Source organism: Eulemur rufifrons, chromosome 30, assembly GCF_041146395.1.
Source record: "Eulemur rufifrons isolate Redbay chromosome 30, OSU_ERuf_1, whole genome shotgun sequence".
Classification (NCBI taxonomy): Eukaryota; Metazoa; Chordata; class Mammalia; order Primates; family Lemuridae; genus Eulemur; species Eulemur rufifrons.
Window position 1 is genome coordinate 50,336,092 of NC_091012.1, and position 26,276 is coordinate 50,362,367.

Below are 26,276 nucleotides of genomic sequence, written 5' to 3' on the forward strand. Positions count from 1 at the left end.
TGCTGCTATAAACATTCGGGTGCATATGTCTTTTTTATAGAATCTCTTTTGTTCTTTTGGGTAGATGCCCAATAATGGGATTGCTGGATCGAATGGTAGGTCTACTTGAATCTGTTTAAGGTATCTCCATATTGCTTTCCACAGGGGTTGCACTAGTTTGCAGTCCCACCAACAGTGTATGAGTGTTCCTGTCTCTCTGTATCCACACCAACATGTATTGTTTTGGGACTTTTTGATAAAGGCCATTCTCACTGGAGTTTTAAGTGATATCTCATTGTGGTTTTGATTTGCATTTCCCTGATGATTAGATATGTTGAGCATTTTTTCATGTTTATTGGCCATTCTTCTGTCTTCTTTTGAAAAATTTCTATTCATGTCCTTTGCCCACTTTTTGATAGGGTTGTTTGATTTTTTTCTTGCTGATTTTCCTGAGATCTAAATAGATTCTAGTTATCAGTCCTTTATCAGATGTGTAGCATGAGAAAACTTTTTCCCATTCTGTAGGTTGTCTGTTTGGTCTTGTGACTGTTTCTTTGGCTGTGCAGAAGCTTTTCAATTTAATCAGGTCCCATTTGTTTATTTTTGTTGTTCCTGTGATTGCCTTAGGGGTCTTCTTAATAAATTCTTTGCCTAGGCCAATGTCTGCGCACTGTCTGGGGAATGGACACGCTTAAAGCTCTGACTCAGAGGGGTGGGGGGGCATGGGCAATATACATAACATAAACTTTTGTACCCCCATAATATGCTGAAATTAAAAAAAGAAAAAAAAATATATATATATACATGTAAGATAATCACATGCGGAAAAAAATAAAGGTGGCAAAGAGGAAGAAGTAAGGAGGAGTGAAAGTAAATACTTCACATAAATATCCATTTATTCTATGACTGTGAATTGAAACTCAGTTGCTGCAGTGAAATCAAAGAATTGTAACCATTAGGCCATAAGGTGCATTTGTGATAAAATGGGTTATGAGATGTGTAAAATAGGAATGTGTTGAGGGGCAATAAAGGATTACTAGAGAAGATGAATGAATGGGGAACAAAGATTAACTGGTAGGGATAGGACATTATCTTTTTAAAGTACCTTATTCAGGTGTGGCCTCATTCCTGTTCTTACAGGGAGGGGAAGATAAAGACCAGTTGTTCCCCTAGGTGGGTCTGGATCTTAGGCAGATAAGAAAACACTAACCTTTTGTTTGTTTGAATAATCTATGGTAGGAGGAGGTCAGAGAGACCTTGAGGCTTCTTTAGTCAGTCATATCAAAATGTCACATTTTAGGGTATTGTTTTTTTTTCACTTGGTGTAATTTTTATTGAAAAAAGTCCTGTATAAGTGAACCCAAGAATTTCAAACCTGTGCTGTTCAAGGGTCAACTGTACTAGCAATTCCATCAGTTTGTTCAGACAGGGGTTAGTTCTGTTACACGTGTTTGGAGACACATTTAGCACTCTTTGATCACCCATTGGGTAGGTATTTGATTTATCTTCCCTGGTTTATAGCTGCAGAGAGCCATGTCTCCTAACCAAGCCACGTTCCAAAACATTTTTATTTCTCTAAATGTAAAACCACAAGTCACTGTTATCTAGTGTATGTATTAGCCAAATCTTTTTAGAAGTTGCTTGTTTGTCTTTCTTGAATATTCTATGAAATTACAGCCTAGTGCATGATAATGAAGGTGAAGTTTACATCTGCTTTTCTAACACTGAACACTCAACCACACTTCCAAATCTTGTCCTAGGTCTTAGGCAGGGGCAAAATTGTTTCTTTCAAGAAACAATCTCCCAAGATCAAGGACTCACAAAGTACTTCCATTCAAAGGATTAAGAGGAGGAGAGAGAAAGAAAGAGCAAAGGAAAAAGAAGCTCGTCTTGGAGATGGTACAGAAACTCAGCTGGGAGGGCCTTGGAACTGGAGACTTTTTATTTAATTCAGGATAATATGGGGGTAAAAACATTTTGGTTACATGGAATGCATTTGCCTCGCTCAAGCCAGGGCCACAAGTGTGTCTCTTCCCCATACAGTGCGCCCTGTCTCCATTAGCTGTGGGTTTACCCCCACCCACCCACTCTATCCCCCACTCCCCACCCCAGCTACCTGACTGTGAGTATTACTACCATGTGGGCACCTTAGTGTTGGTCAGTTAGTACCAATGTGATGTCAAGTACATGTCGTGCGTGTTTTTCCATCCTTGTGATACCTCACTTTGAATGATGGGCTCAGTCTCTATCCAGGATAATGTAAGAGGTGTTATGTCACCATTGTTTTTTGTAGTTGAGTAGTATTCCATGGTATACATATACCACATTTTATTACTCCACTCATGTATTCATGGGCATTTGGGTTGTTTCCATATCTTTGCAATTGTGAATTTTGAGCCCCAACAGTATCATATAATAACAAGAAATGAAATTTCAACTCCCTGTAACCCTAAATCTTAGTGAAAACCTAAGAAGTGAAAGATCTTGAATTGTTTGTCATATATCAATGTTTTACAGATGACAGTCATTTTTATAAGTTTTAAGCATATGTTTCCCTATAATGTTTGGTTAACTGGAAATAACCCAGGCATTTAATGAAGCTCTATTATTTAATTTAAAAAAAACTGTGAGATTTCAAGTTATATAAAAAATGTATTTATATGCACTCATCCCATTTACATTCACCTAATTTATTTATCTTAGTAGCTTACTTACATCCCAGCTATTAAGTTATTTTCTTTAACCATTTTTACAGCCTGTGAATATTCAGTATATAACACAGGCCAGAAAACAAAATATGGTTTTAATTACTACGTTTACACTTAAAAAATGCCTACCAAGAAAACAAACATAAATATTTTAGTAAGACTTGCTATTCTGAACAATGTAAGATCTTTCTTTAAGTTTTACGAATATAGTAGAATTTTTAGAACACATCCTACTTAAATATGTTAATTAAATCTTTCCAAAATACCAACATCCCAGCATAAAATTTATTGACATAATATCACCCGCCTGTAGGCTGAACAAGCCTTCAACAGCAATCCTTGGCACCTCAAAAAGTAACACAACATTATAAAATGTTTATTTACATGAGTATCAAGATTAAGCTATTTTAAAAGCAATCTAAATAGTCTCAAGACTTTTTCAACTTGAGTATAAATTTCAGTACATGTAATACTTTCAAAGAGTAAGACTGTTTTGAGATTCTCCTTGGATTCTAATAACCATTTTTTTATCTTAAATTGTTAGACAAAAATTAACAATTTAGGGATTTTTTCCCCTAGGCAAAAACTTTGCTATGGCAACATGATGTACACATAACCAGCTAGCATGCAAAGAGTAGAACAAATCAAGAATGGGGAATACCAAAGAGAAAACTAAATTTAAGCTCTTATAACTATAATTTCTAGGCATCTTTGAATCTTTAAAAGTACTGTTAATATCAGATGATAGAAAGAGTGAGTTTAGAAACATGTTTTATGTGTACTGGAGGAGCTCAGGAAATTTCCCCCAAAATACAACTCCCTGGGATTTTAAATTAAAGGCCCTTAGAGATTTTTTTTTTTAATTTCATCTTATTGTTATGGGGGATACAGAATTGCAGGTTACATACGTTGCCCATGTACCGCCTTTCCCCCCAAGTCAGAGCTCCAGGCGTGTCCGTTCCCCAGGTAGTGCGCGTTGCACCCATCAGGTAGGTATATGTCCCTCCCCCCCACCCCCCTTTCCCGAGTCAGCACCTTCAAGTGTTACCATTCCCCAAACGGTGTGCAATGCACTCATTGTGTAGGCATACCCCCATCCCCTCCCCCACCCCCCACCTCAGTCTGATATCCGATTGCCGTTCCTAGATGTGTATTTAGGTGATGTTCAGGGAAACCAATTTTCTGGTGAGTACATGTGATGCTTGTTTTTCCATTCTTGGGATACTTCACTTAATAGAATGGGTTCCAACTCTCTCCAGGAGAACCATAGAGATGTCGTATCTTCATTATTCCTTATAGCTGAGTAATATTCCATGGTATACATATACCACAGCTTACTAATCCAATCATGTATTGATGGGCATTTGGGTTGTTTCCACATCTTTGCTATTGTGAATTGTGCTGCTATAAACATTCGGGTACATGTGTCTTTGTTACAGAATGACCGTTTTTCCTTTGGGTATATGCCCAATAATGGGATTGCTGGATCAAATGGCAGGTCTACTTGAATCTGTTTAAGATACCTCCATAATGCTTTCCACAGGGGTTGCACTAGTTTGCAGTCCCACCAGCAGTGTATGAGTGTTCCTGTGTCTCCACACCCACGCCAACATGTGTTGTTTTGGGTTTTTTTGATAAAGGCCATTCTCCTTGGGGTTAAGTGATATCTCATTGTGGTTTTGATTTGCATTTCTCTGATGATTAGGGATGTTGAGCATTTTTTCATATGTTTGTTAGCCATTCTTATATCTTCTTTCGAGAAGTTTCTATTCATGTCATTTGCCCACTTTTTGATAGGGTTGCTTGATTTTTTCTTGCTGATTTTCCTGAGTTCTAAATAGATTCTTGTTATCAGTCCTTTATCTGATGTGTGTGTACTATGCAAATATTTTTTCCCATTCTGTAGGTTGTCTGTTTATTCTCGTGACTGTTTCTTTGGCTGTGCAGAAGCTTTTTAATTTAATCATGTCCCATTCATTTATTTTTGTTGCTGCTGTGATTGCCTTAGGGGTCTTCTTCATAAATTCTTTGCCTAGGCCAATGTCTGTAAGAGTCTTTCCTACATTTTCTTCTAAAATTCTGATTGTATCACGCCTAAGGTTTAAGTCTGTTATCCACCGTGATTTGATTTTTGTGAGAGGTGAAAGCTGTGGGTCCTGTTTCAGTCTTCTACAAGTGGCTAACCAATTCTCCCAGCAGCATTTATTGAATAGGGATTCTTGTCCCCAGAGTATATTCTTTCCCGCTTTGTCAAAAATTAGGTGACTATATGAGGATGGTTCTATATTTGGATTTTCTGTTGTGTTCCACTGGTCTGTGTCCCTGCACTTGTGCCAATACCAGGCTGTTTTAAGAACCACAGCCTTGTAGTATAGTTTGAGGTCTGGCAATTTAATACCTCCCATTTTGTTTTTGTTGCTTAAAATTGCTTTTGCTATACGGGGTCTTCTTTGATTCCATACAAAGTGTATAATTATTTTCTCTACGTCTGTAAAGAATGATGTTGGTAATTTAATAGGGATTGCATTGAATCTGTAGATCACTTTGGGTAGTATAGACATTTTAACAATGTTGATTCTTCCGATCCACGAGCATGGTATATTTTTCCATCTATTTGCAAGTTCTGCTATTTCTTTTCTCAGGGTTTCATAGTTTTCCTTATAGAGGTCCTTTACCTCTTTAGTTAGGTATATACCTAGATATTTTATTTTCTTTGTTGCTATTTTGAAGGGTATTGAGTCTTTAATTTGGTTTTCTGATTGACTGTTATTGGCATATATAAATGCCTCTGATTTGTGTATATTAATTTTGTAGCCTGAGACTTTGCTATATTCGTTAATCAATTCCAGGAGTCTCATGGTTGAATCCTGGGGGTTTTCCAGATATAACATCATATCATCAGCAAAAAGTGAGAGTTTGATCTCTTCTGTCCCTATTTGGACTCCCTTGATTCTGCTCTCTTGCCTGATAGCTCTCGCAAGGACTTCCAATACTATGTTGAAAAGTAATGGAGACAGTGGGCAGCCCTGTCTGGTTCCAGTTCTAAGTGGGAGTGCTTTCAGTTTTTCCCCATTCAGAATGATGTTGGCTGTGGGTTTGTCATATATGGCTCGTATCATTTTTAGGTAGGTTCCATCAATAAGGCCCTTAGAGATTAACAGGCCCTTGGAAAGAGGCTTTCCCTCTACCTGCATAAACCTGACTGACCCACCCATCAAAAAGAACAATTGACTTCCCTTTCTCTGCCTGTTATCTCAATATATTGCAGGAAAAAACAAATCAAGAATGCAACTGGAACTGGCCCAAATCATCTTAAATATAATTACTGTCTCTCAGGTTAATTTACTTTGCTAAGAAAAATCATTTACAAGTCAATCTTTTTGTCCCGTACATTCATACTTCTTAGCCACCATTTATTGCCCCTAAACAGAATTATCTGTACTGTTCATCTACCCATCCCCTCTAAAAGGCAGTTATAAAAATATCTGGATTCCATCGGGATATTGTATAATCACTCTGTTGATTCTCCCCACCTGCATAGTAAATAGACCTTTTTCTTATTAATTTGCTTTAATTGTTGGTTGATCTTTCAGAGAACTTTTGGGGGAAAGAGGAAGTTTCCCTTCACCCTTACAGTACCCTTCCATAGACATTGAAATCAGTGGAAGAAACTCTATGTACAACTAAGATTAAGAGAACAAAACTAAAATATTTTCGTAAACTTTTGACCCTAAGTTTCTGTTTTTGTGCTTCTATTTACTTGATATTTTATTTATTCTAATTTACTCACACTTATTTTTGTTTAGGCGTGTCTACGTTTTTACCTAAATTTTCCTTACATATCAAAAATCATACAAACACTGATCATTTGGGTTTTGGGTAGGTTTATAGTTTTATAACCTTTGTGTCAAACCCTAACACCTTAATAACATAAAAATATCCAGTAAAACCCAGGCACAAAATGTATGCTAACAATTTGAAAACTGTTACTTTTACTTTACAAATAATATTTTTTTCTCTTAATAACCCAGTTTATTTACCAAAGATTATTAAATTCACATGAACTAGAAAAGTATTTGGGTTTGTTTAATTAATTTATGAGTACTTCCTTATTTATAAGCTAGTCTGGAACCATGTAGACACAACATATGATACACGTACAAAAAACATCTAAACAACATATACACACATGCACACGCACATGGACATGAAGTTCCAGTAGCTTTTTACCTCAGAACTATAGCCATGAGATAGTAATACAAACTCACTTGTTTATAAGGTTACTGGATCCAGATTACTTCTGAAAAAACAATGGAATTTGTTCACATGGCTTACCTTTAGTTGTTCTGATAGATACTCTAATAATGCCTGTAGATCAAAGTTTGGGGTTAAACAGTTGACATGGCAGTGTGATTTTTTTTTTAATCCCTTTTACCCTTTTTTCTTCACTTTAAATGAGTTTTTATTGTTTCCATTTTAGCTAGAACTGGATGCAAGATCTCCAGGTAGCCTTGAAATAGTATAAATATTGAGTTTATCTCAATATCAGTAGAAAAAGGTAGCAGGTTCAGAATAGGCAGAAAAGAAAATAGAGAGATAGAGAGCTTAAGAGACTCAACATTTTAGCTTTATAGTGGCAGATCAACCATTTGAGCTCTGAATTTTCTTTGATGTACTTTGTCCATCAGTTAAAACATGTGCACAAGAATTGGCCATAACCAGCTGAAGTCCTAGAAAACCTGGCATACCTTTGAACCTTTCCATTTACACAAATACTAGCAAGTAGAGGCACTATAGCCTAACTGGGGTGCCTGAAGGGGTTTGTTCTCCTTGTCTTTTCTCATTTTTAGAGGATTTGTTTTCCATTTTTTTTAAAAGAAGCAACTGAACTGTAGTTTAAGCTTTAGTGTAGTGGATCAGAGTGTGCTGATTATAGGCAGGACTCTAAAGTGTTTCAACACTGAGTCATTTTAACCCTCTTACCTGCCTCAGTTTCTCTCTTCAGGGGTCTACCACCTCCAAGAGAGCTCAAAACACCAAGTGATCAGCTCTTATTGGCATTTCCTGGATGAACCTTCTATTAATTAATTTTGTTGGGGGATTCATATAGGGCTACTTTGTATTGCCTGAGGTACTCCTACTTAGGCCCCTGGTCACCCAGGGGTAACTTTCAGTTGGGAGGAGTAAAATTCCCTTTTTCTTTGGAGCTGAGGAACTCAGTCCCTGATTCATCTATGAAAGGGACAGTTGTTTCTTCTTTCACAGATGCATAGAAGGCCAATTGAGATTAATTTTGGGAGGAAGAGTCAACAGCGATGACCCTTTAGAATGTACCTCCCGATCAAAATTAGAATCCCAAAGAACAAATTCCTAGGAAAAGTACCAACAGCTCAGAATAAATCAGAACCATCAACCAAGATTGTGAGGCCCAGGGCTCAGGAGGACTTACCAGTTCTGCCCAAGGAGAGGCTCAGAGTTGGGGAGCCCAAGGGAGCCATGGTGATACCTGGTACCAAGTTCAGGCTACTTCTCTGGAGGATCCTGAGTCTTCTCTGAGTGCCATGTTGAGTGCCATCTTGTCAAAAGAAAAGAACTCAAACTCAGTAAAATAATTTAAAAGGTTTATTCTGAGCCCAATACGTGTGACCATAACCCAGAGAGCCATGCCCAAGGACTCTTGAGCAAGTGGTCTCATCATGGTTGGGTTTCAGTTTGGTTTTATACGTTTCACAAAGTCATAAATCAATACATGGAGGGTATGCATTGGTTTGGCCACAAAAGAGAGGACATCTTAAAGTGGGGAATTACAAGTTATAGGTAGGTTTAAAGATTCTTTGATATTTAATTGGTTAAAGAAATGAAGCTTTGTGTAATGGCTTGGAATGTTTTTAGTCAAGATAAAGGAGTCTGTTAATCAAAGACAAGCCACAGGACATACTCCGGACATATACTCATACTTGAGTGATCTGTTAAGTAAATTGATGACCTGCAGGTATGGTTTAAGCTTTGTCTTGAATAGCCTTAGGCCTGTTAATGATTTATAAAGGATGTCTCCAAGAAGGGAAGGGGGCCATGATGGGGCATGTCTGACCGCCCTTCTCATGGCCAGCAATTCAGCTTTAGGGTATTTCCAAGGTCCCCTTGGCCAAGAGAGGGTCCATTCAGTCAGTTGGAGGGCTTAAGATTTTGGTTTAGTTCACCTATTCAAGATGTAGCTCCTAACCATGTGGAATATTCACCCCAAGTCTCAGGTTCAGTCTTTTCCCATTGTGAAACCCAAGGTCAAATTGCTCATTCAATTTGATTGTAAAGCCAAGTTTTCCAATTGTGCACATGAATTGTTTTAGGTATTTCAAAAGAGCCCCATTTTGGCCTTTGCATTTTGGGGTCATCTTGAGTCATGTGGGTCAATTTGTCTTGGCATTTGTAAGATGGAACTCCATACATCTACATAAATCCAGCTGGTGTTTCCAAGGGGGGTTGCATATTAATGGAAAGTTCAGGTTTGACAAGAAGTTTCCCATCATTTTAGAAATTCCATTTCGAAAAATGAATAAAGCTGGTACAGTGTAATGGGTTGTGTGCTGCTTTGTGTCATTGCTTAAGGTATAACCCAAGAGTTGTGAATTTCTCTCTTAGCTGTCTCAGAATCTCTGATTGCCACCTTGTAGTGGCAAAATGCTCAAGATGTCAGATGATCAACCAACCCTCATGTGCACCTTTCAGTTTAGCTGAAAGTCCTTGTAGGTGTTCTTATAAGGCAGCCCTGTGAGATTCTACACACCATGGACAAACATATCCTTTTTTTCCCCCCTGAAACCTGAATCTCCTGCCCATAGACAGAGATGGAAACCTCTGTACTAGAAGGGGAGGGTTGGAAACAACAGTTCAAGTGAATCTAGACTTCACTAAAGGGTAGAATCATTCAAATTCAGGAGGATTCACCCCTTACACTCAACAATGCTCTTGGAGATAGAAGAACACAAGAGATTCTGGTTGGCCAGGTGCTGAGTCTGGTAGGAGTGTTGGATGATCAGGGGAGTTGCTCTAAATCCTGCTCACAACATCAGAAATATCAACCTAAATGAAGAAATTAAGGCACAAAATATAAATTTAAAGAGTTTACTTGAGCCAAGGTGAGGGTAGCTGCCTGGAAAACTCATATGCAAGTAACCTTGGATGTGAGCTCCATTTGGCCTTTGATGCAAGCAGGTTTTTAAAGTCAACGAGGAGTGGGCTGATACAAAATTGTTTGTCAGGAAGTTTCACTGGCTTACAGAAATAACATTGATTGGTGATTAGCTACACATTGTTGAACTATAGCGTATAAGTTATGGTGTCCAGGATGTCCAGTGTGCAGCATTGCAGCATTGTTAGATTAATTTATAGCTACTTATGGGAGCAGTCGGTCTTGAGTCCACAAAGCAAGCAGCTTCAAGACATCAAGGGGTAAAGTGAGATGTGACTGCTATCTCATTCTCATGCTTCTCTGAGCCTAATAATTTAGAGGAGGCTTGCATACCACAGATAAAAACGGTTCTTTTTTTCCTCACCATTCCCTTTATCAATCAAACTATTACTTTTAAGATGGTATCTCTCTGCCCATTTTGGACATTATGGGCTGTACAGTGTGTTCCTTGGTCTTAGAAAATGTAACTTGGCCATCCAACTGATGTAATATCTTCTGTCCTGGTCCTTCTATAGCACTCTGAGCATTTGCATCTTCCACCTGGTAAGTAAAGCCCAGTCCAGAGTCAGTGTCTATTACTGTCAAGACCCATTTATAACCCCTCATGGCTACTAGAATCAGTCTTCCTTGCCAGCTATGTTTAGGGCCTTCCCACTATGGAATCTGCCACATAAGCATCAGCAGTCTGTCTCTTTTGCTGGTAGACAGAACAGTCCTTATTGGCATTATATGCCTAAGAGGGTACAAAAGAAATATGTCTAGATTCGGCCTCTCTATTGCTGCAGCTTCCCCACATCCATTCATTGTATGGACCAAAGTGGCCACCTTAAGTGAGCACAGAGGGATATCTGCTTGTTGATTTCAATCACCTTCCAAACCTGGAAGGGAATTCTTCTGATTGGTATCAGCATGTCCTACTTTAAAGCACCTCTCAAATTTCCATAGGGCCATGCCCCATATAGGCATCCCTTTAATAGGCCAGGTTGCTATTATCCTCTTGCCTGACCATGTGGCCAGGACATTAGCCACTGCTCATGAGTCAACAAAAACCCAGACACAGGAGCTTTTACCACTGTTCAATTCTTCAGTCAGTGCTAGGAAACCAGTATGCAAACCAGCCCACTAAGCTGGCTTATTTTTACCTTCTTTAATCAAAGTGACATTCTTCCAATTTTCTTTGGAACCATCATCTACAAACGAAACATCTCTCTTTTGGTCAGTTGAGAGATGTTTATAGAACACTTGTCTAAGTGCTGATAGAATCCAGAAGCTCCTCTCACAGTTCCAGAGTCAATTCTGGAGAAAAAAAGGCTCTCTGTTTGTGAGTATCTCCTCCTTGCATTTCCCAGGTAGCATGGTCTTGTATAAACAACTTAAATTCTGTAGTCCAAAGTCCCAGTAGTCATTGGGAGGGTTTCACGGGATTTTGCCATAAACCCCAGTCTATGCTCCACAAGGGTTCATCAAACAGAGAATTTGTTCATACCAGCACTCCAGCTTCTATTCTACACTCTGTGGGCTCAGGCACACTTACTGGTTCTCATTTAGCATGTCCAATTAATATTGTTTGACGGGTAGATTTACATGCCTTCTGTTTTATACTAGGTAGGGAAGACATTCCCCAGTCAGATAAAATGTATATCCCTATAATACAATCAGGTAAATCAGGTGACAGAGATGTAATCACTTCACATGAAGCATATTCAAATATATCAATTCTCCTACAATCTTACCTTAATTCCAACAACCTTTCTTTCCTAACTACAGCCTCCATTAGGACTTACTTCATCAACATGTTTTAGTTTGATAATACTTGGTAGAAGTATTCCCCAGCCAGACATAATATCCATTCCCAAAACACATACAGATAAAGGAGATACACCTTCTTTAGATAAAGCCTTTTTAAACGATCCAACTTTCATAACCCTATCAACCCTTACATTTTTATGATCTACTTTCAGGAAATTTTCTTCACTCCTTTAACCATTTTACACACCCTAGTACAAAAGGTTTTGGGTCCCCAGCAGGGGGTTGAACCAAGGGATCCTGGCTATTTTGTCAATCTTTATATTGATTGATTAATCTGCCTGACTACTCTCCTAGGGGATTTCAGATCACATTTCTCATTGTAATCTTTTTCTTCTCTCATTTTAAATTTCTTCCAAGTGGGATCATACAGTAAACTTGTTTGGAGTCCTTTAATGTTGGGGGATTAACTTGGGCTCCATTTGGTCAACTCAAGCTTTGATAGTGTTGTATTATGACCTTTGTTTAACCCCATCAATGTCTGTTTAATTCATCCCATTTTTTAAAAAAATTATCTAAAGATTTCCATACAGCTGGAATGAGTCCTGTGATTCTCCCCTTTCTTTTTCCTCTTTGCTTTACTCTTACCAATATTTACTTAATTCATCTAATTTTTGAATAACCTTTTAAACATTTCCACCTTCCTGAGTTCTTTGACTTTTCCTTCTGGTTTTCATCATTCTCTTGTTAATTAATTTAAGGTTTTTATTAGTAACTGTAAGACCCAGGAGGGGACGCTGAGGCAGAAAGTCTGATAAGACTTCCTGAACTATCTTTCCATTTTGCATCAGAAAGGTTACATGGGGCATCAGCATTAAAGGGGCCTCCTTATCCACAGCATTTACCATGACATGGATAATGGGCATATTCAGCATGTAAATATCCGAGTCAAAAGCCAGTCTCTCATGACTTGCATGGAAAGCATATCAGTTGCTTCATCTGGGGTGTTCCACTTGAAATTTATAAGGGGAAGTGGACAGTCCCTCTTCTCAAGATAAACACAATTTACAGTAGCTTTTATCCAGTCTACAACACTTTCTATTCCCTCAGTAATAACGTCCTGTGCATCTGAATCACATATAGCTATCTGTGATTGTTCTGTAGTGAGCTGTGGGTCCTGCATCAACCCAAATGTGCTTTTCCTCTCTGCAGCATTTAAAACCAAAGATACTGATCCTAGATTATTCTCACAATTTATTTTAGTAATGTTTCTTATGAAACTGATGATACTAATCTACAAAATAAAACAATTCCTTCACCTTATACCCTCTGCTTTCAACAGTATTTTGGTTTTTCCCTTCACCTACATTGACTACCTTCTTGGTAACCATAAGTCTAAGAGGCACCTTCTGTTTTACACATAATTTTTCCCTTGGGGCTCAGGTCTGGGGCTAGTGACCCACACTCAAGTTCAGACTCATTGAAATCTGAGCTTGATCTAACATCAAGGCCTACCCCAGAACTTTCCTTAAATTTCATTGTAACTTTTAGCTGGTCGTGGTGGTGTGCACCTGTAGTCCCAGCTACTGGGAGGTTGAGGCAGGAGGATCACTTGAGCTCAGGAGTTTGCAGTTGCTGTGAGCTAGACTGACACCACAGCATTCTAGCTCAGGCAACAGAGCAAGACGCTGTCAATAAATCAATTAATCAATACAAATTTCATTGTAACTATTACAGATAACAATAACCAAGGGTTTGAATATTTCACTTTTTTTCTTATTAGTTTGCATTTCCTTATGAATCAAGGGCTCCAACTCCTCAGGTGTTGGGTCCGTCTCGAAATTTCATTGATAACTTTTACCTTTAGTAACTGATTGTAGCACAGCTGCTGCTCCTTACCATGGGTGACTATGTGGCTACCCAAGAATCAAAGTTTCCTCATCCTCCACTCTTTTATCTTTCTTCTTCCCAAACTATATGTTTCTATGAGACAGGGCCATTCTAGCAAATTCCACTACTGCCACCAACTAAAAAGATACATAGAAAAAACTGAAGGTGTTTTTTCCTACTCTAACTCTGCCAGAACTGACTCAAGAAAAAACATAAAGTCTTATTAGACATATAACAAACAAAATAAATTACTAATTAAATAATTTAGCATAAAGAAAAGCCCAAGTCTAGATGGCTTTACTGTTGAGTTCTACAAAAGATTTAAAAAATGATAAGTATCACTTCTTTACAAAGTCTTCCAGAAAATAAAAGAGTAGGAAAAAATTCTCAACTTATTCTAATAGACTATGATTACCTTGTAAGCAAAATCAGATAGTAACATCACAAGAAAATAAAATTACAGATCAATATTTCTAAAGAAGGTAGATCCTAAAATTGTCAACAAAATAACTAGAAAACCAAATACATAATAATACACCAAATCTACAAAAATCAAACAAATCAGCAAGAAAAAACAAATAACCTCATCAAAAAGTGGGCAAAAGACATGAGCAGACTCTTCTCAAAAGAAGATAGACTAATGGCCAACAAACGTGAAAAAATGCTCAACATCACTAATTATCAGGGAAATAAAAATTTAAACCACAATGAGATACCACCTTTACCCCTCTTAGAAGTGTCATTATTAAAAAGTCAAAAAAAAAAAAAACAACGTTGGTGCAGTTGTAGTGAAAAGGGAACACTTCTACACTGTTGGTGGGAATGTAAACTTGTACAACCACCATGGAAAGCAATATGGAGATTTTTCAAGGAACTAAAAGTAGACCTACCATTCAATCCAGCAATCCTCCTACTGGGCATGTACCTAAAGGAAAAGAAATCACTGTATAAAAAAGACACATGTACTCAAGTGTTTATCACAGCACAATTCACAATAGCAAAGATATGGAATCAATCTAAGTGCCTATCAACTAATGAGCATATTTAAAAAATGTGGTATATATACAAAATGGAGTACTACTACTCAGTGATAAAAAGGAATGAAATAATGTCTTTTGCAGCAACTTGGATAGAACTGAAGACCATTATCCTAAGTGAAGTATCTCAGGAATGAAAAAACACACCACATTTTCTCACTTATAAGTGGGAGCTAAATGAAAGATATATTTGGTCATAAAGAGCAGCAATGGACATCAGAAACTAGGAAGGTAGGAGGGTGGTGAGGGATAAAAATCCACCTATCAAATACAATATCCATTATTCTGGTGATGGGTACACTGAAAGCCCTGATCCCAGGATGATATAATTTATCCACATAACAAAAAACACTTGTACTCTTTAAATTTTTTGAAATAAAAAAAGAAAAAAAATACAGAAAAATGTAAAAAAGCATTATCCATCATGAGTCAGTGGGATTTATCTCAGGAATAAAATGTTGGTTAACATCTGAAAATCAATATATACCACATTAACCACATTAACAAAGGACAAAAACCACATGATCATCTCAATAGAAATAGAGAAAGTATTTGACAAAATTCAACACCATTTCATTAAAAAAAACTTCCTACTAGTAATAAAGGAGAATTTAACCTGATAAAAGCCATCTACAAAACCCTCTCAGTTAACTTCACAGTTAATGGTGAAAGACTGAATGCTTACCCCTATGACCAGAAGGAAGCCAAGTATATCTGCTTTCGCCAATTACATTTAATGTTGTTCTGGAGGGTTTAGTAATGGCAATTAGGCAATAAAAAGAAATAAAAGACATTAAGAAAGGAAAGAAATAATGTATATTTGGAAAAAACATCTTGTATAGCAAAAATCCTAAGGAAATTACTAAAATACTATTAGAACTAACAAGAGTTCAGCAAGTTTGCATGATATAATAAGAAGTCAATATAAAAAATAAATTGCATTTTTGTACATTAGCAATTAATGATCTGAAAATAAAATTAACAATTGCATTTATATAGTATCAAAATATCTAGGAATAACTTTAATAAAGTACTAGACTTGTACACTGAAAACTACAAAACTCTGAGAAAAGAAACAAAAGAAGACACAAATAAATGGAAAAAAATGTATTGTTCATGGATTTGAAGACTTCATATCATTAAGGATGGCAATACGTTCCCAAAGTGATATGTAAATTTAACACAATTTCTGTCAAAATATCAGATGCATTTTTTTTTGTAGAAATTGACGTTAACTTGAAATTTATATGGAAAATCAAAGGACCCAGATTAGCCAAAACCTCTTAAAAGAAAACAAAAATATAAACTTGAGGGAATCACATTTCCCAATTTCAAAACTTGTTACAGAGATGCAATAATTAAGGCAGTGTGATACTGATATAAGGATAGACTTGTATGTCAACAGAATAGAATTGAGAGTCCAGAAATAAACACTTAAAGATCAACTATTTTCAACAAATGTATCATGACATTTCAATGGAGAAACAGTATTCTTTTTAATAATGTTACAGGGTCAACTGAATATTCCACATGCAGAAAGAATGAATTTGAACTCCTTCCTCAAATCATATAAAAATAAACTCAAAATGGATTATAGTCCTAGAAGTAAGTGCTACAACTATAAAACCCATAAAATAAAACACAGTAGGTCTTGATAACCTTGATTTTGGCTATAGTTTCTTAGATATGACATAAAAAGCACAAGATAATTTGGACTATGTCAAATGAAAACCTTTTGTGCTGTAAACAATACCATCCAGAAAATGAAAATACAAGTCAGACAATGAGAAAAATTCGAATATTGTACTTGATAAAAGTCTTATATATATAATATATACAGAATGCTTACAACTTAATAATGAAAAGATAAATAGCATAAATTTAAAAAGAGCAAATGATCTGATAGACATTTCTTCAAAGAAGAGACAAAAGTGACCAATAAGAGATAAAAATGATGAATATGCTGAGCATCAGTAGTCATTATATAAATGAGAATAAAAACCACAATAACGTACTGATTCAGATTCACTAGGATGGCTTTAATTAAAAAGACACTAACCCATGTTGGCTGGGATGTGGAAAAATTGGAACTCTCATAAATTGTTAATGGGACTGTAAAGTTTTGCAGCTACCTTGGAAAATGGTCTGGCAGTTTTATAAAATGTTAAACATGAAATTACCATGTGACCCATAAATTTAAGTCATTGGTATATACCAAAGATAAATGAAAACATATGACTGTACAAAAACTTGTATGCAAATATTCATAGCACCATTATTCATAATAGCCAAAAAGTGGAAAAAAAAAAAACACCTAAAACGTGGTGTAGCTATACAGTTGGATAGTATTTGACAGTAAAAATTAATGAAGTACTGATACATGCTACAACATGGATGGACCTTGAAAATATTTGTTATGTAAAAGAAGCAAGTCACAAAAGACCAATTTATATAATTACATTTATATGAAAGAGAATAAATAGATAATCATATAGAGACATTAAGTAGATTATTGTTTACCTCAGGCTGAGAAAGATCTGGAGGTATAATGCAGAATAGTTGCTCACGTGTGTGGGATTCTTTTTGGAGTGATGAGAATGTTCTAAAGTTAGATTGTGGTGATGGTTGTACTACAACTCTGTATATATAGTGAAAACTATTGAATATTACAATTTAAATGAGCAAATTTTATGGTGTATGAATTATATATCAATAAATTCCTCTTTAAAAATGGCCATTTCTGTAAGCTCTAGTTGAAATAATTTTAGTAGTCCCCAATTCATCAAAGAGTGCATTGATTTTGAACATAGGGTACACATCAAGCATTATTACAGAATTCAATTGTCTATTATACATATAGGATTTAATGTACCTTCTATGTAGAAACAACAAGAGAGAAGATGAGAAATTCTGAGAAGTTTGGTTAATTCCTTATTTTACTATCTTATCACTATACTGATTTAACCTAAAACATTTCCATTCATTCTACAAATTGGTACCCTAATTGAATTATCATCCTCTCTATATAGACAGCCAAATTAGTTCTACATGGTTTTCAGTAAAGTACATCTATCTCTCAGCCTAGATATAACTCTTTCTTACATGTCACAAAAAACAGATAAATTGGACTACATCAAAATGTACAACATTTTTTCTGTAAACAATACCACTGGAAAGTGATATAAGACTACTTGCATTATTTCAGAAATTATCCTTCTAGGAGATGATGAAGAACACCAATTATTTATTTTTCCTTTGATTCTGGTTTTTCCAGCCATCAGATCCTGTGGTGACACTAAGAACTAGACTTTCTGCGGTTTCTTATGTGTCTGAAATTTTATAGTTAGAATCCTTCCATTACGATGATTAGGAGTTTGTTCAAAAGTATAACCTTGGGCTCTATAACAGACCCACTCATTCAACATCTATGGTGGTAGAGCTCAATAATTATATTTTTAACAAACCTTTAAGTAGTTATGATGTTTATTAATATTTAAGAAGAGTGGGTTTAGCTTAATTTGCATATACTACTTAGGGGTTTCTCTGGCACCTTATTCAAGAGAAATTGCATAGGACTTTTCATTTAGCAAGTTTGAAATCATAGGTAGAACTCTACAGCAATCTTCAACTTATCTGTATGCAGGAGCAAGAATAACATCCTTCTTCCTCCTTTCAAAATTCTAATATGTATTGTTCTATAAATGTATTACTTCTAGATTGCTAATGAATTTCCACATTTGTGTTTTTCTCCAAAAGAAACATTTTTTTCATTAATCTATAATGTTTAATGTATGCATATTATTGGCATACTATTTTATAACCTGAAAGTTTGTATTCCTTATAGTAAATCGATTTTTTGCATCTTTCTAATTTTCAACTTACTCCCTTCATCAGTTATTTTCAGTATGCCAGAATATGTTCCTTATTTTTATCCTTTGGCTTGTTTTCAGTTGGTCAATAGTGAGAAGTCTTCCTAAATCCAGTATCTGGAAACAAATTGGCATTTGGTAATAATATTAATTTAACAGTATAGCACAGTATATGTAAATTATACATGTATAAATAAAGCTATATCTTTTATAGATACACATATAGTATCATTTTCAGTTGATATGTGAAGATTTTTTAAATACCATATAAATTACAGAAGGTAGTTTAAATAATAAAACATATAAACAGTAAACCATGCATGATGCCGCTAAAGAATCAGATGAATATAATGATCTCTACATTATTATCAGGTTGATACTTAAATCATTTACCTTAAATATGATGCCATATATATCAGACTCTATTAATTTAGTGTAATGTTCTAGCATAGACAATCTAGTTATTGAGTTAAATGTACTTCCCTCTTTCCTTCCATGTATAATTCTGAATTATAAAAAATGAAACAATTCCTATGAGACCTTTCTGTATGTAAATGACAGAACTGATCAAATTTCTCATCTAAATTATTAGCATGATTATCCACATACTTCTTAATTATTCCCTTCAGGGTTGTATAAAATCTTCCCAGTAGTTCACTCTGGGAATTAAACTGTGGTCTTGAATTGCTTAACCTCAACTGTATATCTTCACATTTGAAAGGAAATCTGGGTCAGGCGCGGTGGCTCACACCTATAATCCTAGCACTCTGGGAAGCTGAGGCAGGAGGATTGCTTGATACTGGGAGTTCAAGACCAGCCTGAGCAAGAGTGAGACCCCATCTCTACAAAAAAAAAAAAATAGAAAAATTAGCCAGGCATGGTGGTGCACACCTATAGTCCCAGCTGTGTGGGAGGCTGAGGCAGAAGGATCATGTGAGCTCAGAAGTTTGAGGTTGCAGTTAGCTATGATCACGCCACTGCACTCTAGCCAGGCAACAGAGCAAGACTCTGTCTGAAAAAAAGAAAGAAAGGAAATCTGTGTACTTTTTAAGATTACTGATAAAGTCCCCAATGAAGTGTTATGCCCAGTGAAGCTTTGCTTAATGTTGGAGTGTCATTAGGGGCATAGAAAAGGAATTTAAGATATCCACCCAGTCAATGGATGCTACTTATCCATGAGTTAAGAGTTAGCAAGGGCTCTTTTTTGGTATATGTCCTTTCATATTTTATAACATGTCTAGAAACACAAAGGTCATCACTTGCTATGATTTCCATATGAGGTGAAGTTTATCAATAATCTTTATCTGATCATGTTGATTCATAGAAGACATATACTATATCGAGATAATTTTTTCCCTTGGTGAATGGCCCTAAGAGCCTATGTCTAGTGACTTCTGGACAATAGCACTATGATTTATATGCTCATCTCAGAGATCTTCTAAACAAAGTCACAGTAGTTCCTCCTTTTGTGCATGACTCCTGCCTTGCATTCCTGATGATGTTTTCTCTAGCAGTAGTTTGAAGTTCTTATATATTCATGTTTCCTTTGAACTTCTATAACTATGTAATTGCAGGGTTTTTTGCAGGGCTTTTCCAGGTTGTTCTACTCCCCTAGGTGAACAAGTAGCACTGGTGAAAGTTATTAACTTGTAGCTCTTGCCAAAAAATTTTTCCAGAGTACCCTAGGCAAGCATGATAGTGTAACACAGCAGTGTCATGTCTTTAGCTTCTTTTAAATACTCTAGGCCCTGGAGAAAATATGAGTTTTTTTGCCACTCCCTTCCTACATCTTTTCTCAAGTTGGAGTTATCAAGCTCCTCCATGGATTCTTTCCTGAGGTAGATCAGATAAGAGTTCTCTCCCTTCACTCCAAGTCCAGATAGCTTACCTAATTCCTTCTCCTCAGAAATAACCCTAAGTCTTCCATAGTATACATTAACAAAAAGGCAAATTTTAATCCTGGCAAAAAATTTTACAAAATAATTTAATTTAACATCTTCACTCAATAAAGTGATGACACTGCTGATTAAATAACCCTGGGTCTCTCATTTCCTGAAGAAATTTATATAGATGCCAAAGCATGTTTTTGTTTTCAAATTCAGGTAACAATAATGATATTTACCCTAAGCTGATAAAACTCAATTTTCTGAGACCAAGCCAACCAAGGTATTAATTTATCTGTGTATAGTGTTTGTATATTCACTAGAGAAAGAGAAATATTCCTGTTAGAAACTTATTTTTTATCATTTGGCTGAGTAAAAATAAAAGAACCAAATAAGCAACAACAAAAATAACTTACAGATTATACTATGAGGTCAGTACTTCCTTAGGAATTCACATCATGTCCAAATCCAATTCTAAAAAAAAAATTCACTCAATATTAACATGATTGTGTCAATTATCAAGGCATCATTCAATGATATTCATTAGAATCTACTCATTACGAGGAACATTTGTTTAAATAATTTAGAAACAAATGGTAAAACAAAGAATTGTGGTTAAACCCACAAATTCTATTAACCTGAGCAATCTAGTCTGTTAACATTTACACTTCTTGAAATATGACTCTAGCTCACAAACCAGATATCACTTCATTCATCTTTTTATATGGAAGGATTAGATTTGTCTTTAAATTTTATTGAGGTACCCTATTTTTGTAGTAATAAACAGAGAGAAGTATGCTGTGAGTGGGAGGAGGGATGACCCAAGAATGACACAGAACAAAATAAGAAGCACACCTTTCTTTGTCTAAGGGTCAAGACATCTACATAGGTCAGTTGAGAAAATGCTGAAGTGATGAAGCAAAAATTCATAATCCCATCTTTGTTTTACAGAGGGTATGTATCCTGTTTCTTTGATCCCTATGAAAAAATTGAATACATTTCAGTAGAATAGACACTTGAAACGCTCTATTTCTTTGACCTTTAAAATATTTTCAACTATGAACAGCTGGCCACTCTGCCCCTTTCCCAGAGGCTGCTTAGACTGTAAACAGGAGGCAAAGTCGAATTGCAGCCAATCTAATTATGGAATATTGAAAAGGTCAAACCATTGCCCTGGGCTACAAAATAATAAGATCTTCATTTAAAAGAATGCCAAATGTCCTAGCTAGTAAATGGAACAGAAGAAACTTATACTTTTTATAGAATTAGTATTTGGAAGCTATCCTCCATACATAAATTTCTGGTCTAGCAAAAGTATTATGATGTTATTCAGAATTATCCAGAAAAGCAGCAGCATCTACCATGACCCATATTAAGAACACTCCTCCATTTAAGGACAATATATTTTCTGTGTAACAGTGTTTTGGTTAGGGTTCAGTTGGAGATGCAGAATCACTATGTGCATGAAAGAATAAAAGGCTGATATACAGGTTAGATAACAGGCAATTGATGAGAATTTCTGTGGAAGGTTGTTGTCTCTATGCCTAGTGATATACCTGACATGGCTTAATCAGCAAGGCCAATAGTTGGCAGAAAACTGGATGTCAAAGAGGGGAGAGTGTGAACAAAATGGAATCCATGAGAACAAATTGGAACCCACAAGAACAAATAAAACTTACAAGGACAAACTGAAATCCATGCTTGTTTCCTATCACTTCTGTCCTCAACAATACAGTTAACCTGTAGAATGAGTTGATGCCCTTGCCATGGAGATATACACATGCCTGGATCAGGACATGGAGAAGTCTAAGGTGGAGATCTGGTGGACATTGGAGAGCTGTGGGACTGGCTGCATCCCCATGCCAACCAGATGATCTAGTAGATCAGCAATAACATGAAAAAGCAGCTTCAGAACCCTACACCAACTTTCAGCATATAATGGTTTCTATTTGACTTCTACCTTCCAAATTTTGTGCATATTTCTCTTGTGGTAAACTCAAACCCAGAACTATACATGTTTCAATTTAGCCAGGTTGACACAGTACAAAACCATCATCCCCAGTCAGGAGAAGCATTTTCTAAGGGGGCTGAAGAGTATAAGAAAACTATGCACTATGTTATGAAATGTGAGAGATTTTGGAGTTAATATGGATGCACCTGGCATTGTCTAGAATATTCTCTGCTCATTTTTAGGACAAGAGCTAGATACATTTTATTTGGAAGGGAAACTGGAAAGGTTTTCTATAGGTAAGTTAAGCAATTGAGTTTTAAATGAAAAGATATCTCTCAGTGCTGAAGATAGCTGGAAAAAAAATTTCAGAGTCAGGTTAAATATACTCATTTTGCCTGCTACATCCTGTAGGAATGCCCACAGTGAATTTCATGCTAATATATAACCAGTGGGTTTGCGTGTGATGAAAAACATACTTACCGGAGGAAACAGACATATTTGGAGCAGATTCCCTGAGGGGAAAATCTGAGCTATCTGATTGGAAATCCCCAGTGACCAATCAATTTGTCATTCAGTTGAATTTCTGAAAAGTATTTTTTTAATTGGACCTGAAGTGGCTTTTCAAAATCTTTTAAAAAATAATGTCATAATTTCAGCAACTTGCTCACAGTCTAAATTCAACTGAGGAGATTAATTTTTTTATAATTGGCTTAGTTGTCTTGTTATATAGATGATATTTGTGTCCATATTTAGTAATTAGCATGCACTTCCTCCCCCCCTTTTTTTTGAGACAGGGTCTTGCTCCGTCACCCAGGCTAGAGTGCAGTGGCACGATCATAGCTCACTATAACCTCAAACTCCTGGGCTCAAGCGATCCTCCTGCCTTAACCTTCCAGGTAGCTGGCACTACAGGTGCATGCCACCATCCCCAGCTAATTTTTCTATTTTTTGTAGAGACATGATTTTGCTCTTGCTCAGGCTGGTCTCAAACTCTGGGCCTCAAGTGATCCTCCTGTCTTGACCTCCCAAAGTGTTAGCATCACAAGTGTGAGCTACCATGCCTGGCTTTGCACTTCTAACAATATCACAGATGTCATGAAAAGCCCACATCAACTTTATTACATAATTCCAGCAATAATATGACCCCTTTGTGTTAAGTACCATAGGAGGGAGTTAGAAATGACTGTTCTGGCTTGTTTCCCTTCAGCTATTTTCATGTGAATTTGAAATTCCCAGTCATGTTCATTAAAAAATGGATCATAGCCCATAGCAACCCAGTGGGTGATCAATTAATTAAAATTAATTACATTGGACTGCATTGGAATGGCTTGAGGAAAATAAGATATGGTTGTTCTGATTTCAAAGCCCACAAAAACCCTCTGACAACTGTTGGAGTAACTACATTATAGACTTCTCCAACATTTGCCAGATAGTTCTGGCCTGTTGCATTAGTTCTTCAGCCCCACACTGTATGTGTGTGGCTGGGAGGGGGGGGAGGAGGGAGAGAGAGAGAGAGAGAAAGAGAGGAAAAGAGATCGAGATCCTGATTTAGGTTTTATGTTGATGTTATTTCACTTTATACTATTTTCTCAAGCCAGCAAGTTTTGAGAACTTGCCTAAGAACATTCACAATTATTACAAACTTTTGAGAAGAATGAGCATTTTTTCTGGAAAACTCCATTTGTACTCTACCAAATACTGTCTGTCTAATCTAACTCAACATCTCAGTCATTGGAACTATGAGATAATGATTAGGAAAGACTATGTTCAATTTATTCAACAGCCAGCTTGAATATGAAAAATGGAAATGAAAAATTTATATACTTTGGATTTTTAGGGTTTTAGCCCTCCACATTCAACTTGTGTTTTTCAACATTCTGCAAATATACATGAAATACTGCTTATTTATGTTTGAACAAAGTAATTCTTGGATCAATTACAGTTTTAATTATTTTCTGCAAAGTACTTCAATAAGTTCACCAGCCAGAAGGACATAAATTGAGTTCTTTGGACAAAATTACACTTTAATCCATTTATCAGTGTCTGAACACAAAAAGTATAAGAAATTAAGGAAATTAAAATAAATTGCAAAAAAATAAGCTAATACCAACTTTTATTAGACTTACATTTTTAAGCATTCCTTTCTATTTTTTTATTTTCATTTCCTTTTTTTATCAGCTCAATGTTTCTTTACTTTTCTAAGCTCTACATTTGATTATATGGAACCACTGGACAGTATTTTGGTCTTTATATTTCCATGTAATCACTAATTAATGTCTATGTACTTTTTGAATTTTTTAAAAAGTGATTTATTAAAAACGACTTTCTTTTCACACTTCAAAAGCATAATGACAATTTCAGGTATAGCAGCGGAAATTCTTTGAAGACTAAAAATCTACAGAAATTTAATCTTTTGTACTTATTTGCCTAAGAGATGTAGCCATAAGAATTCTACCTGTTTTTGTTTGTTTGTTTGTTTGTTTTTTAGGTTTAGAGCAGGAAAGTAAGAGAGGAGGCTGAGAGTGAAACACTTAAATATTCTTTTAAAAAACTTAAAAATAGCAGACTAGGAAGGAAAGTATTTTTCCTCCATGGGAACACCAAGAAAACAATCAGAACCTGGCTGAACTAACCTTATAGGAGCTTTGGAAAAAAGTCAGAGGTCTACAGTGACCAAGAAAATGCCCAATCAAGAAAAAGTCACATTCAAAATGATAGAAAATTTTGTGGCATTTTTACTTATTCTTACCCCAAGACCCTTGTGCAGTGCAGGTGGTCTTGGTCTGAAGGAAGCAGTAGGCCAGATCTCAATTCCCTCCCTTGAACCTGAGGGAGCAGAGAAGATATTATTTTCATCATTCTAAGCAGTCTGAATCTTGCCTGAAGGACTGGCTTCTGTCTTGCCTAACTCAGATCTCAGGCTGGGAAAATAGGTGGCCACCTCTTGTGAAAGTTGTAAGGACACTACAGACCTACAGATGCCTAGGGAAAGATTTTATGGGTGGAGACATAAAATAGACCATCAAAGATCCCCACAAGAAGCTGGAATGAAACTTTGATAAATTAAGACATTCAAAAGCAGCTGTGTATACATGGGAATTGAGAAAGCCAAATACAGACCAGAGCAAGGTGTGTGCTAAGAAAGCACCTGAAATGTACTTCAACTTTCACCTCAGGCTTATCCCTAGTCTTAGAGCAAGCTCAGCTAATCAATGAAGGATTATCCCAGTACAGGGCAGTCTGCAATGACTGGAAAAGGTGTCTGTATTTTTGAATGCCAAATTTTCAACAAAAAACATGATAAGGCATACAAATAAACAGGAAATCATCACCCATTCAAAGGAAGAAGATAAATTGGCAGAAGCTATCCATGAGGAAGCAGAGACATCAAACTTACTAGAGAAAGACTTTAAAACAACTGTCTTAATATGCTCAAAAAGCTAAAAACAAACAAACAAGAAAAGGGAACTAGAAAGACATCAGAAAAATGATATATGAACAAAACAAGAATATCAACAAAGTTATAGAAATTGCACAAAATAACCAAATATAAAATCTGAAAACAATAACTAAATTGAAAAATTCAATATTCGATAGAGGAGTTCAGCAGCATATTTGAGCAAACAGAACTCAGAATCAATGACCTTGAACATAGGAAAATTGAAATTATCACATTTGAGGAGCAGAATGATAAAGAGTGAAAAAAAGTGACAGAGCTTAAGGGATATCATCAAGTGGATCAACATATATATTAAAGGAATTTAAGAACAAGAAGAGAGAGAAAATGACAGAGAAATTATATGAAGAAATGATGGACAAAACTTCCCAAATTTAAGGAGACATGAGTCTACAAATCCAAGAAACTCAACAAATTCCAAGTGGGATAAAACCAAAGAGACACACACATTATAAAAAAAAAAAAAAAAAAAAAAACTCAAAAGGCAATGACAGAGTATCGTGCAAGCAAAAACAAATGACTTATCATGTACAAGGGATACTTAATAAGATTGTCAACCAATTTATT